This window comes from Neltuma alba, unplaced genomic scaffold (assembly GCF_004799145.2).
Source record: "Neltuma alba isolate B1F8T4 unplaced genomic scaffold, ASM479914v2 tig00012270_pilon, whole genome shotgun sequence".
Lineage (NCBI taxonomy): Eukaryota > Viridiplantae > Streptophyta > Magnoliopsida > Fabales > Fabaceae > Neltuma > Neltuma alba.
Window position 1 is genome coordinate 33645 of NW_021636793.1, and position 14540 is coordinate 48184.

Here is a 14540-nt window from a genome sequence, read left to right on the forward strand (position 1 = left end):
TCGTTTCAAACATGGGTCAGTTATCTATTTGTCATCTCTGGTTATGTTGAGGGTCAACCTATCCAATGCTTCACTTAGAAGTTCTAAGGTGATTCTACCTTTATCCTCAAATGTTTGGGAGTCGGTATTTGTTAGATCGTTCATTCATCTCCATTCTCCCCTACAATGGCTTCTCTTCATACCTGGGCACTTGAAAGACAAATGCATCTTCATCAATTTAAGCAGAATCTGACTCAGCTATTAAAGGCTTGAAGGCTTTTGTAGATGTTAGAATAGTATTTCTTAAAATTTTTCCTCTAGAACTTGTTAAATTTCTTAATCGTTGTTCTTCTTGCGTCTGATATTTACCGCTTACATAGTATTTTAATATCATTTTGATCATTTTATCAAAAAAAATGGCTATCATCGCCTGCGTCAAATTTTGGACTTGATAGCTAAAATATTATTAAAGCCTAGTTCAGTGAAACGCAATTTTTGGGACCTTATTAGAAAACGTAGGTTTTACGTCCGGTCCAATTTCACCTGCTTCAGATTTCAACAATATAAAACAGCCACCAAAAAGCACTCAGACAAGCCGCAAAACCGGTACGCAAGGAAGTGTAGAAAATTAGCCCCGCCGCAATAGATTCAGGTATTCAAGCAAGCTATATTAAAAGAATGCAGACAATACACTCGATTTCTACTCCTGTCCTTAGCTTCAGGGTATTGTACAAGACAAGGATTTTATAGTCAACAAGGTATACTAATTATTTACCTAGTTCAAATGTAGCGGGGATAGGTTTGAACAAATCAAATGAATAGGAAACAAAAATCAATGATGTGGAAAAGAAATGATTTGGTGCAAATACAGAAGATGGGATAGATCCTGTCCCTTCCAAGACACTTGATCATTCTGGCAGGGCTTTTTCAGTTGACATTGATATAAGCCACCCTAGGGCTGTTAAAAGAGTAGTTTCTGTAGACTTCTTAGCAGGGTCATTCACTCACCTCGCAGTTTTGCAGATAAGGATGATCGTACTTGACATATTTGGTCCAGTAAGAGCGATACTTGGTCATGGCAATCTCTAACCATGGCTTCATATTACCATTATAGTGAATGACCGCAGCATTCTCAATCTCTGATCGATCTACACTTGGATTGTAACCCAAACCAAGTACATGCCATGATTTATGTAGGGGATGTATCAGCCCATAAAATGTTATTAGGCCAGGAGGTAAAGTCCCCAGCTTCCAAAGCGACCTATCTTCATTCTGGACAGAAACCAAAAAGAAAAAAGAAAAAACAAAACAAAACAAAAAACACAAACAAAACAAAAAGAGATGGTCAGAGAAAGACCAGTCATGTCATTTGTTCAAGTTAACTTGTCTGAGAAGATGGAATGCTGTAAATTGTAAACCATGTAAGATTGGACTGCTCACCATATTCTGCCACTTGTGATAAATGCCAGTGATGTCTTTTCTCTTCCACTCCTTTAGATCAAAAATATTCATCCCATATGCCCAACCGCAAGCATTTGGATCAAAATTTCTGGCAATATGCGGATTAGTAAAGTTCAGATACTTGTCAAATCGGTGAAAGCTCTGACCACATGTTTCAACTGCACCATTCACTTTCCCATTAAGATCCACATCCCACAACCCAGTCAAATCCTTCTGAACAACAATGTCATCGTCAAGAAAAAGGATCTTATCCAATTTTGGATACACTTGAGTGAGATAGAATCTTAGATGGTTGAGCATGGAGAGGTATTTTGGGTTCCTATACTTCAGATTAGAAGAACTAGAAGAAAGTGTATTAGGATGGCCTGCCTTGAAATAATACTCTTTCATGCTAGCAGATTCAAGTTGCCGCAATACAGGGCAGTAGGATGAATTTAGCCACTGAAATCGATCAACATTTTCAACATGTATCGTAGCTTTGCCAGGAGGGTTTAACAGAAACCACATGTTCATGGCTGCGTAGTTCAGCCTATCAGTAACAAGGTGGAAAACGTGCTTTGAAGGATCCTACAATATCAAATATAAAAAAATGAAGGCAAAGTTAGATAATATGATTTTTTGGTCCTGCTGCCCAGACATAAAAATGGGCATCTAGAAAGTAAAGAAAACACACATGAAAGACACATGCACACATGCCGATACAGAAAAAAGCAGCCTGAGTCACCTTGGCATTCTTAATGGTTGAGTTAACAACAACAGATGCAGCCAACACATTGTCAGAGAAAAGAGCATAATGATAGAGATTTGGATTTTCCAAATTCTCGCTTTTAGGAAAATTTCTCTTTTCTGGAGGAAGGAGGTAGTAATCTATGGAAAGCTGCAAGGATAAGCAATGAATTCCATTAGGAATGGTCTTGGCGGCCAACTGACTGAGGAAAGTGCTCTGTTTCTTCAAGCTCCTAACTTGCTCATCAGCGGTTACTAGCATTGCCCTCAATTTTCCAGTGATCAACTTGCAGTCATACAAATGCCCTTTTGCTTTTGATAGTAGTTGGCCCATAGCCCTAATTTTTTCATGCACGCTTGAAATGTTTTAAAATTGTCGATTAGTCAAGACTAGTCAGATATACCAGTGAAAGAAGACATGGAAATGCCGATACAAGATATAAACTTAATAGAAAATTACACAGCCAGATAGTGCACTACCTGCGATGCAGGTCAGCATCAGATGCTGCCTCGCCCAAAGCATGATGACTATCTTTAAGTTCAGACTGCAATTTTCGATATAGTTCCTGATTGTTTTTCATCTTTGCAATGCTTAAGTACACCTTAGCCATAATCATCTGGTCCCGCATCAACCGTACAGTAGAGTCAGAATTTTCATTATCCATTTCTTTCCTCCAAATGCTATATTTACCCAGAACTGCTGAATCAACTGAGTTAGAGCGTTCAATAGCTGCATTTTCAAGTTTTACAAGTACTTCATTATCCTGTTTAACCAGCTCAGCAGCACGCTTTCCACGCCTTTTATCAATCAATTGCTGTACATGGGATTAGCAAAGAGTATTAAAAAAAAAAATTATCACATTCATTTTCAAGTTCACAGTACTGCTCCTAATTCCCAAAAGAACTGACCCCAAAAAATAATCAAATAGACACTCACCCTTCGTGCTTGCTGTGCAGGGCTATCAGTTCCCTGTTCAACCTTCAGGTTTCCTTGTCTACTATGCAGTGTTGGCTGGTTTAGTTTTTAATAAAAAGTACGAGAACATCAAAAGGGGTTAGCAACAACATAACAATAGTTTATTTCTGCAGAAATGAAGGTATAACATTAAGAATAAATATCTACTATGGGAACATCAATCCTCTCACCTGAAATGCCGTATTTGAATTCTCCAACTCAACAACTCTCCAGGAAGCAGAAAAATTGCTTTTTTCTATAGTTATTAAGATTTAATGGCCCCGTATCATTTGTGCTGGCATCAATTATGTCAAGAACCTAAAAGGAAATATTGATTAAAATGCCAGAAAGTAAGATGTAAACAACAACCACCACAAAAAAAATGAAAAGCTATGGTTTAAAAGTAAATCTACAACAGCCTGTAAGTACCTCTTTTGAAAAAAGTGATCTGAGGTCATGCAACGCCTGCCATTCTCTCCATTTGGAAGCCTGCAGCATTCAACAACTCTCTAAGATTTACAAATGAAAACAGATAGAGGCTCCATCAAGAGGCTATTAGATACAACCACTAACGCTGGGAACGCATAAACCAGGATACCTGTTTGCTCGGAACATTTGAAATGCCATTTTGACCTGCACAAAGCATTTATATTATGGGGGGGAGAAAAACTTAACAAGTCCTGATCTTATAAACATATGCATATAGGAAGAAAAGCAAGCCGGAGTTAATAAGGATTTTTCTTATGTCTTTCAGGTAGTTAGAACTTGAGAAGATGAAACATTAAGGTATTTCAAGAAAACTATGGTCCCTTTTGGTACGGAGCATTAAAAATAAAGGATAGGGACTGCGATTGCAGTTGAGAAAAATTATTAAAATAGTATTTAGTATAAGAAATTATTTGGTATATAGCATTAGACAAACCCATAGATGTGGGATTGGGTAATACTACCTCTCTCCATGGTATTTCCCAATCCCACATCTATGGGCTTGTCTAACCCCAAATAGTGGTTAATCCCAAATGATATTTAGTACGAGAAATTATTTGGTATATGGGATTAGAAAAACCCATAGATATGGGATTAGATAATACTACCTCTCTCCATAGTATTTCCCAATCCCACATATATGGGTTTGGTTAATCCCATGTAACAAACAATCTCTCATGTTAAACACTCTTTTAATAAGTTTTCTCAATCTCAATCCCTACCCCTAATTTTCAATGTTTCATACCAAACAGCACCTCTAATCTCAGTCAAGGACTTTCAACTCCAATCAAGTTCTTACATATCAACAGTCACTAAGAAGTGACAACAGGGAATGAGAACTCACAAAGCTGCATGACATTACGAAGCACATCTACAGATAAGCATAACATAAACATCATGCCCAAAAGAACATCATCAAGACCACCAGCAAAAAACACAGATGGAGTTAAAAAAACTGACAAATTAAGTCTTAAAATACTGTAGCCTATAGCATATTAGGATTGTGTAGTGAGTAGTTGAGAAACTATGCCAGAAAGGGAGATCCTAAGAAGCCAATTAATGTGTGTGAGCCAATGATTTAAAAACTGGACCGGACTGGACCGGATGGTTGGAACGGCCTAGCAGGTGACCAGAGAGTTCTCCGCCCGTTTTTCATGGTTTGACAGCTTAATCAATTAGGCCGTTTTGGACTGCTCCCAGCCGGTCATTTAGCCGAGAGCCGGAGTTAAACCAAAACCTGAGGCAATTTTTCAAGAAGAAGGAATGCTACACCATCATCATATGGAAGAAGGTGAAGAAGATGAAGAGTTAAGGAAAAATAAAAATATTTAGAAGGCTATATGAGAAAATAGAGTTTAGATTATGACAAATAACTCACTCAAATCTAGTTAGCCTCAGTCACAAACCCAGATTTATCCTTGAAAATAGTAGATACCAGCAAAATGAAAAAAATCTGCACCAAAAGCGCAAGACATAAAGAATAGTCGAAGGTGGATCTTGAGGTCGCCGAAACTGAAGTGAATGGTTGGAGTTTACAATATTTTTGACTGAAAATATGTGGATGGCTGCAGGATGTTACCCAATAGTTCTAATCCAATGGTTAAAAGGAAGAGGCGTCTTGAAATACTAAGAAATAAATACAATCCCCAAAAACATACATGGAAAGTCAAAAAGCACTAAAGCATCTCAAAAATTGAAAAGAAATAAAGAATAAAGCAGGGAAAAAAAACTCTTTTTTCATTTTGCCTTTTTTTTCCAATGGATTAACGGATCACACTGTAAATTTATAAATTAATTTATTCAAATATTTATACTTTTTGTAAATAAAAATAGACGTTATTAACTTACTGTTATATATAACAAAATGAAGGAAAAGAGGTCAACAAAAGTTTATAAGTTTTTAACATATCTTCAATTTTATTTTAATTTTTTATTGAGATATCATTATATTAATAATTATCATACTTATTATAAATTTATTTTATACACATTAATTATATGTACATAATTTTTTTTCTTTAATTACTGCATCACTGGTCTGACCCATCCAACCGTTTGAACCATAACCTACTAGTCTCTTCGGTTTGACTTTCGGTCCAGTGATTAAAACATTGGTGCGAGCATGTGTACGTGTATGACCTCAATCTTTCCATTTTACTAATAAGATAGTTCTATCAAGATACTGTTATAAAGCTCCCCTGTCAAAAGAACGAGGGAAAAAGAAGCTTTGAAACTCTTACTCATTGAAAAGAGAACGACAAACCATTACAATCATTCACCACATAAATATACGCTTAGTACACAATTGCAGTGCTTGCAATTCATTAAGTCACAAACCCATGCATAAAAATCTTCAAATTACCAGCGATTATATTAAACTATGATCATGGTATTTCTTTCATGCTCCAAATTACTCAATTATAAAAAATAAACTCAATGAAATATAGCAAAATCTGTCTCAAAAAAGAGCCTAGATACTTCAATTGAGAGCCACTCAAGCAAATTAGAACCAATCCACTTAAGTGTCCCTAGAGCTTTCCACACTATTCAATATAAGACCAGGCAGCCCTTATAACCATGAATTCCATCAATTGGCTGTCTTTGGAGAACCAACAGCTCAATGGCTATTGTGAGTTACAAAGCAAGTAAAGCTTGCGTCATATCCAGTTAATTTTAACATGGTAAATAAGGAATTTAAAACTAACCAAGGGCCAGGCAATATAGTAAGGATAGAGACAAAACAACTTTTAAAATGAAACCAGAACAGTGATCGAATTATCATTTTGAAAACTGCAGGTCAAGGAAGGGCAGTATTGTAAACTATACCTAAAATTCCTAAAATTCTTAGAAATTCATGAAAAATAGAAAAAATGTCTAGAACAATATTTGAAGCCCAAATGGTGAAAACAGGATGAAAATAATTTATTAGAGAATTTTCTGTAATTATCAATATGTTTGGATAATCAGGGGTATATGGCCAAAATGAATTATTTTAAATATACAAAGGCATCAATTATCCAAACAAAAATGAGGGAAATTTAGTTGAGAGTTTATAATAGATTGTAATATATCCCCGACCTCTAAAAGTGCAGAGATTAACTTTAAAAATATTTAAAGCTGAATTATGTCAGTAGAAGACCGATTTCGGGAAAATTTTGAGTGGAAGAATTTATAGGTCAAATTTTGACTTAAAAAAATTGGGAAACTTCTCAATAAAAGGAAATCAATGGCATAGAAAAATGAATTTTTAAGCTACTGGATTAGACAAGATCTAGGAAAAATTTAACCGATATGATGAGATTATACAATGGAATAACCCAAAGCTTGGTGGGACAACTTTTCCTCACATTTTCCTACCATTTTTGGCACCATTTATGAAGAGGACATGGATGGAATTGTGTCATTTCTTTAGGGGCATAATTAGAAGAGGTTAAATTATAATAAAATATTGTTTTATAACCATATGGATAATAGGTGGCATAACGTGGCATGATTGTCGAGGGGAAGACTTGATCATAGGACAAGTGGCCATTAGAATTGTAACATTTTACCAGGGGCAAAATAGGAAACCCAAGCCAAAATTTGTCAAATTGGAAAATTAGGAATGGAAGGTTTTGCTCTTGATTTGAAGAAAAGGAAGAGAAAGAGGAAGGACGAAATTAAGCTAACTTCAAGCAATCATCCAAGGTAAGTTAAGACTTTCATTAAGAATTTAATTACCTTGATTAGTGGTTGATTTGGAATTGATTTAGATGGAGAAAAATGGCTCAAGACCCTATGATACCATGCTACCCAAAATGTCATATAACTTGTTATGAATGATTAAAAGATGACATAGGGACCAAAGGATTGAAAATAATTGGAAAATCACGCTGTAACTTAGTTTATGGAAGAATTTCAAATTGTAACCCTGGAGTGTGTGGTTAGGCCAACATGAGTTCATAACATTAGAGTTTGACTCATGTTAATTTGATGCTTCCAATGAACTTAGAAGATGAAATTGTGTAGGCATATATTGAAAAATATATTTGGAAGCATTTAAATTGAAAATGGAATTTTTGAATCCTAAAACCCTATGTCTTGGCCAAGCTTGAATCCTAGGAAAGGAGTTGGATTTTGATGAATCTAAGTTCAAATATAGATTTTACATTAAAAACATGTGGGAAAAACATATCAAAATTATGTTAAGAAAGATTATACAAAAACCCTTAAATCAAGCAAAAAAGGTTAAAGTTTAAGATTAATTTTTTAATGAAGTTGTTTGAGATGAAACTCAAAATGCCCTTATTGTGTGATTGATAGGCATTGATCTTGAGCAAGAGGAGACTCAAGAACAAAGAGAAGAGAGCAAAAACCAAGGGCTTGAGCCTGGTGGCAAGAACTTACAATTTTAGTGTTAACTTGCATTAATTGTTTTGCTAGATGTTTATGCCATGATGAGGTTGAGCTTGCTATGTTATGATGTGCTTGACTTGTAACATTTATAACTTGGCAATATGTATAGTTGAGTTTCTCAATGGTAGATTTACATGCTCCCTTTCCATGGTATGATAACGTACGAGAATGCATGAAAATGTTGATTCACATATAGCATTATATAACTCTACATTGTTAGCGTTATAATTATTGTTCTTTGCTATTATGATTTCTTTGAAATCTCACCCTTCTTTACAACAAGTTGACACCTTAGGAGCTGGCTCATCAAAGGATAAAGGAAAGAATTTGGAAGCATGAGGATAGTTGCATGCAATGTCATGTATAAGTTTGCTTGATTATATTTTGTTATTATGGACTTTAAGAGTTATGTAATTTGTATAAATTTTGATGAAGGCTTGTATAGGATGATGCTCCCACCCTTTGGGAGATACTACTATGCTCAAGTACATTATAGCATGAATGGTAGTTGATAAATATGAAGATCATGGGTTGAATTTCATAAACTAATGGAATTAAAAAGGGTCAAATGACTTGAAAAACCATGATTGTGGGACTGCGACTTTTCTAAACAAATAATGGAATCTGGCCATGAGATTTGGTGAGTTCAAAGTACACATCCAAAGCTCCAAATGGAGTGGTGGATCACCTAACTTTAAGTTATGTGTTAAAAGTTATGAATTTTTGAAATTATCATAAAAAGCTGAAAATTAAAAATTAACCAAATGAACAGTGCTTTTTACACGAAAAATGGAGCCTGATTGATGAAAATAATTGACCAGCGAGTATTTTTCTCATGTAAAGAATGAAAGAACTTCAAATAAAACTTGGAACCACCTCACTTCAACTTTTTTAGAATTAGTTATGAATTTTCAAAACTAGCTAAAATTTTAGGGTTACCAAATGAATAGTAACCAAAGAAAGTGATTTTTCAAAGTTCGATTTTCTAAGCCTAATGCTATGTAATGTGATTTCATTTTACACGTTTTGACTCTATATATGGTTGTAAACTAAAGTGTTACAGCTTGTACATCAAGCAGGTCTTTCACACAAAATCAAGTTGACAAAGAGGTTACAACCCGAATCCATATTGCCAAGCTCTTTACAATTATAACATGTAGCTTTTTATTTTTATCTTTTTTGGCTCAAGATTAATGCAAGCTGGTCCTCTCTACAGGTCTCAACCATCATGGTCTTTCATATGGTGCTTTGGTTGATGGTTCAAGCGCAATTCCCTGACACTTCAATTGTTAACATAGCACAAGCTCCTAATAGGATCCAAAATCAGTGGAGAAAAATAAGAAAGAAAAACTCGTATTAAATTATGAAATCAGAATCTAATTTCACAAATTAGTAAAGATGAAGGAAAATCTTCATTAGAATGGGTAAGAATAACTAATAAAGCCTAAGGAGAATCTCCACTCATAAAAGAAATACTAATTTTATTTCCAGAAGATTTCTACATGAGGTAATACTTAAAAATTTATAGAGAGAAAAATAACTAATGACTCCTAAAATTGTTCCTAAAACTACCCCATTAATCCACAACTCAGCCCTAAAAATAAATAAAATTATTGACTTAATTCGTAAGTATCATAACCCACTACTCTTAAACTTGAGGAATACTCAAGAAATCAGAAAAATAACCTAAATAAAATAGAAAATATCCAAAATAATTTAAAGAAATATTTATTCCCAACATTTCTATAACCCCCCAACTCACCCATTATCCTACAATAATCAGTATTCTATCAGCTCCTCTGTAAGATGAGGATTGAACCACAATAAAGGTGCTCAAGTTTTCAAATAATTGACAATTTTTATGAATTTGTTCAATTCATTGACATGATAACAGCCCTTTCCTTCCTTTCCTTTTAGACTGCAATGTCACTATCAGAACCCTTTGTTGCACTTAGGATTGAACGAAGCTGAGTCAATCCCTAACATGCCCAAGCTTGTTATTTGAGAAAGACAAAGTTCAAACCAAAGCCAAGGCTTCTTTCTTCATAAAACCGGTCTCACTCAGTTTATTTTCCAATAACCTATGCCTGAGCAAGCCACCTCTACCAAGTCATACAGATAAAGATAAAACTACTGTATCAATTATCTTTTCTAAATACACGTAGTGGTGCAGCTAAATAACCTTTAAAGGGGAAAAAAAAAAAAAACAGAGAGAGACATATACATTCTGCAGCATGTAAAAAACCAGTAAAATAATAGTATAGGAAATAAACATCACTGCATTATCACTATCTTCAGCAATGAAGATTTCTATGAATTTTTTAAGAAAAAAAATTTATACCATTAGAATAACTTATTTTTCAATTCCTGCACTATCTGCTTTCCACAAACTTCGCCAAAAGATATCGCCACCACAGCTGTTGCTTGTAAACATTTTCAATACTGCTTTTAAATATCATATTAGAGTCACTTATACCTGTTTACTCATCTCATTCACCCTCTTTCTTTTCCTTTTCCTCATTTAAGTCGATGCCATTTTCTTGAAATTTCTTCACGCTTCTCTTAGTCCATCCTCCTCTCATCCACACACAAAATATCAGCCATCAAATTTTAACTCCACTCATCATTTCATTTATGACAACAATGGCATATTCTCCTTTCAAATTTACTCATTCTGAGGATCACTGCCCTCCCTCACCACTGAGTAACACAATTTGCTAAGGCTAAGAAATGGAACCAGCATTCTGAGCAAGAGATTATCTGAAAGGATTCGCAATGTTAACAATACTCAAGAGGCCAGGGTCTGAAAGTGCACTGCCTCTGAGGTTAGATAGATACATTGTATGTGTTTTGCCAAACACAAGGCGCACTCAACTAATTTGTAGACCGCCCAAGCAGAGCTTGAAATTTCACCCATGCTTCATAGTCTAAAAAATTTGTGGATCATCTAACTTCTCCAAAAAATAATTGATTCTAGAAAGATACTGCTTTTATGCAGTGCATAACCTGTGGAATTTTGCTTTTATTAATGAAAGATGAGTGCCTTGGTAAGTAAATGCAATGGTTAAAAAGATGCTAAGAAAAACTCCTTCACCAAAATATGTGCAATGAACAAGCATAGGCAAAGCAAGAGAAACATCTAAGACAAAAGAATATTCAAATGATTATGACTAATATTCTCAACACCTAATAAAAGAAGAAATCAAAGATTAGATTGGCAAAAATTGTCAAGAAATTTCGAAGATTACTATCATCCTCAACATAGATGATATCAACATTTAAACGACCTAGATTACTTGCCATTCCCCTATTACCTTATCAACCATCTCATAACAAGATTTTGTGATGTAGAACTTGAGGCCATTGCCTTCTTTAATGAGTTTTCTGCATTATAATGTCAAATATATCTCCTTTGACACTGTAACCACACTACATTTCCTCTGTTCGCTAATTTCACTGAGCCCAGTGGCTTATCTGACAAAAGCGCAAACAAGTAACAGTCTCCATAAATTTCTGTAAGACAGTTATTGCTCACTTTCAATATCTAGAATATGCTAACAGTTATGTAATAACTGTATACCCTTGCCCTCTTTGAGGCGCTCTCTTAGGACCACCAGACCCAGCAGCTTTGATGTTCTGTTCTCCTAAAATGTTCCTATTTTTTGTTGGCCACTCTCCTAACGTAAACGTAATCCAATTGTGGTTGAAATTTTCTGAGCTTCGAAACATAATACCTATATTAACCATACCGCTATCAACTACAAGCACCCATAAAAACTGCGACATCATACTATCAATATCATACAATCAATAATTTGCAGCAGCACTAGATGATCTTTCTTTTCTCTTCTTTTTTTTTTTTCCTTTTTTTTTTTTTTTTTTTTTTTTTTGGTTGAGGTATCCACCTGCTGGTGGCAGTGACTAATCCTTTACACTGTAGACTTCCCAATGGGGCTTTAGTACTGGCCAAGAGACCCTCTCCATACACACCGCCTGGATCGAACCCTTGAAGCAACTATGCTAAGCCTCGTGGTTAGCACTAAATAATCTTTCTACTCCCACAAGTTGCAAAACTGAAGCGCACTCCCTTGAGCATAAATCTTGCGACCGCAATTATCAAACAAATAACCCTTTCCTTATCTTATTGCCGCCATGGAACTGATAGGGAGTAACAAATATCTAAATCTAAATATGCACACAGATAAGACAGCAATATCAAAGACTGAACCTGGAATTCGTTTCCTAACCAGTCAAACGAGGAAGTATCGTAGAGCTACGAAAAGACATCCTTACCAAACAAGAAAGAACAAGTGAATATCAACCAAAAACCAATCACATCCACTTAATTAAACATCACGCAACCACCATTTTCTTCCGGAGGTCTGCAAATCAACGTTTGGTTTGTATTATATCCTAGAGTGGGAGAGAGAAAATACTCAAGAATCACAGAATCGAGAACTAACCCGCAGTAAAAAGCACTCTGGCAAAGAAAATCAAGGGCGCAAGAAGACAAAGAAAAATGAAAACCAGAAGAGGGAAAGGGGATCCCTTGCTTCTATTTCTGCTGACGAATAGCCCTCTCTTCGGCGTCATTGTGGATCAAGACCTTGAAAAAACCAAAAAGAAAAGGAAGATAAACCCAGAGTGAGAAAGCAGCATTTGAAAAGAGAAATAATGAAAGTTAAAAGAGGAAGTGAGAGATGTACTGGTCTAATTGCAGAAGGATCTGATTGAAGTGTAGCTTAGGAGTGGATATGGTATAATGCTAGTCAAAATCCATCAACAGAGAAAAATACAAAGAAAGCCGAGAACTGCCATTCAGACACAATGCAAGTGGTCGAGAGATAGAGATCCCACATCAATGAGTAACCTGGTTTGCTCAAGGTGACAAAACACAGAAAGAAAGAAAGAAGTGGGAGAGGGAGGGAGGGAGGGAGGGAGGGACGGAGCTAGAGAATCAGAGATAGGGGACTGGAGAGCGAAGAACGGGGAGGCAGGTTGTTTGTCTTGATTAGGGAATTTTCTTTTCGTTTCCTTCGGTTTCTATCACTTTCTTCCTCTCTCAATTTCTCACGCAGTTGTATATAATTATCCATAGATCAGGCAGCGCGAGGCATTTATTTGGACAATTTTATTTTGCCGTTAACTGATAAATTAATTGATTACGGCGCGGACCGCTGAACGATGACAACGGCGTCCTTTGCCTACTCAGCAGTCAGCTGGCAGGCGTGTCGGCACGAAATATAAAAGAAATTGTTTTAGAAAATCCAGAGAAAATTATATTTATTATAAAAATCAAAATATAAATAAAAAACTTATTTAGTAATTTATTTTTAACTATGTGTTTTAAAAAACACTAATATATTTTTAAAAATTAGTAAGCCAACCCTAAAGCTGAGAATTTGGGCCAGCGAGCTTAAAAAGGCTAGCCTTACAAGGCTGAAATTTAAAAAAAAAAAAACACCTTGATTTGTCAAGCCCGGCCTTTAAATTGACGGATTTAGGTCGGCCCACAGGCTTTTAGTCTATTTAAAAAAAATATTAATTTTTTATATTTCTCATATATTTTATCAAAAAAATAAACATCAAAAGGCATAAATATAAATAAATTAAGTCTAAAATACAATACATCATCAAATCTTCATGTCCATCAAGGCATCAACATACCAAAATATCTCAAACATCTATAACAAGTCAATAACATTCAAAAGTTCCATCAAAAGTAGACAAACATTTCACAAAAAAAAACGTGGATAGACACTATCATCAATGTTTTAAAACTTCATCATCACTGTCATCAATTGCAAGGACATTTTACTGTGCTTCGCTGGTAATAGGGTCTTCTTGACTTCTAAAAATATCAATGGTTTCTTCTTCTTCATCAGTATAACAAGCATTCTCTACAACAAATAATAAACCAAAATCATAAACAAGCAGTATATTTATCATGTTTGTCAGTTTGAGCAATTAAAAGCATAAAAAGAACTATAAAAAAAATACATATAAATTACCTTGATATGCAAATCCATGCAACCTATTGTGAGCAAAAATAAGAGCCTGAAGATTAGCAGGAAGGATAGAACTTCTATACTTTGTGAAAACATATGAACCAATGCTAAAAACTAATTCACTAGCAAATTGGAAATCGAAATTGTTTGTTTTTCCACCAATTCAAGACATCCAAATCTTTCCAATTATCAGGTTTAGTATTAGGGGTGTTTGGATGAAGCCAAACCATGGTTTGGAAAATAGCTTCTGGAGAATTGATTCTGGAGAGAATAGATTTTGAGAGAATAGGTTTTCTGAAAAAGTGATTCTGAAAAAGTGAGAGAGTGTTTGGATAGGTTTTTGTCAGAAGTGCTTTTTACATGTAGAAATTACAAAAAAGGACATAAGTTTAAATGATAATTACATATAAGATATATTTCATAATATATGTTTATTTGAAGTAAATTAATAATATTAATAAAAAAATTTAATACGTATATAAATTAATAAAATAAATAAATTTTTTTGGAAAATAATTTAATAAAATAAT

General features: G+C 34.8%; 1 long non-coding RNA gene and 1 pseudogene across 1 annotated transcript; both read right to left on the bottom strand.

The window, feature by feature from the left end:
* Nucleotides 1-626: 626 nt before the first annotated feature.
* On the bottom strand, nt 627-13027 carry LOC114725748 (polygalacturonate 4-alpha-galacturonosyltransferase-like; annotated as a pseudogene).
* LOC114725749 (uncharacterized) lies at nt 4984-12337 on the bottom strand. Its single transcript, XR_003738439.1, has 2 exons — nt 12296-12337; nt 4984-5060 (listed from the first exon to the last, which is right to left on the bottom strand). It is a non-coding gene; the product is annotated as an uncharacterized LOC114725749 (long non-coding RNA).
* Nucleotides 13028-14540: the final 1513 nt, after the last annotated feature.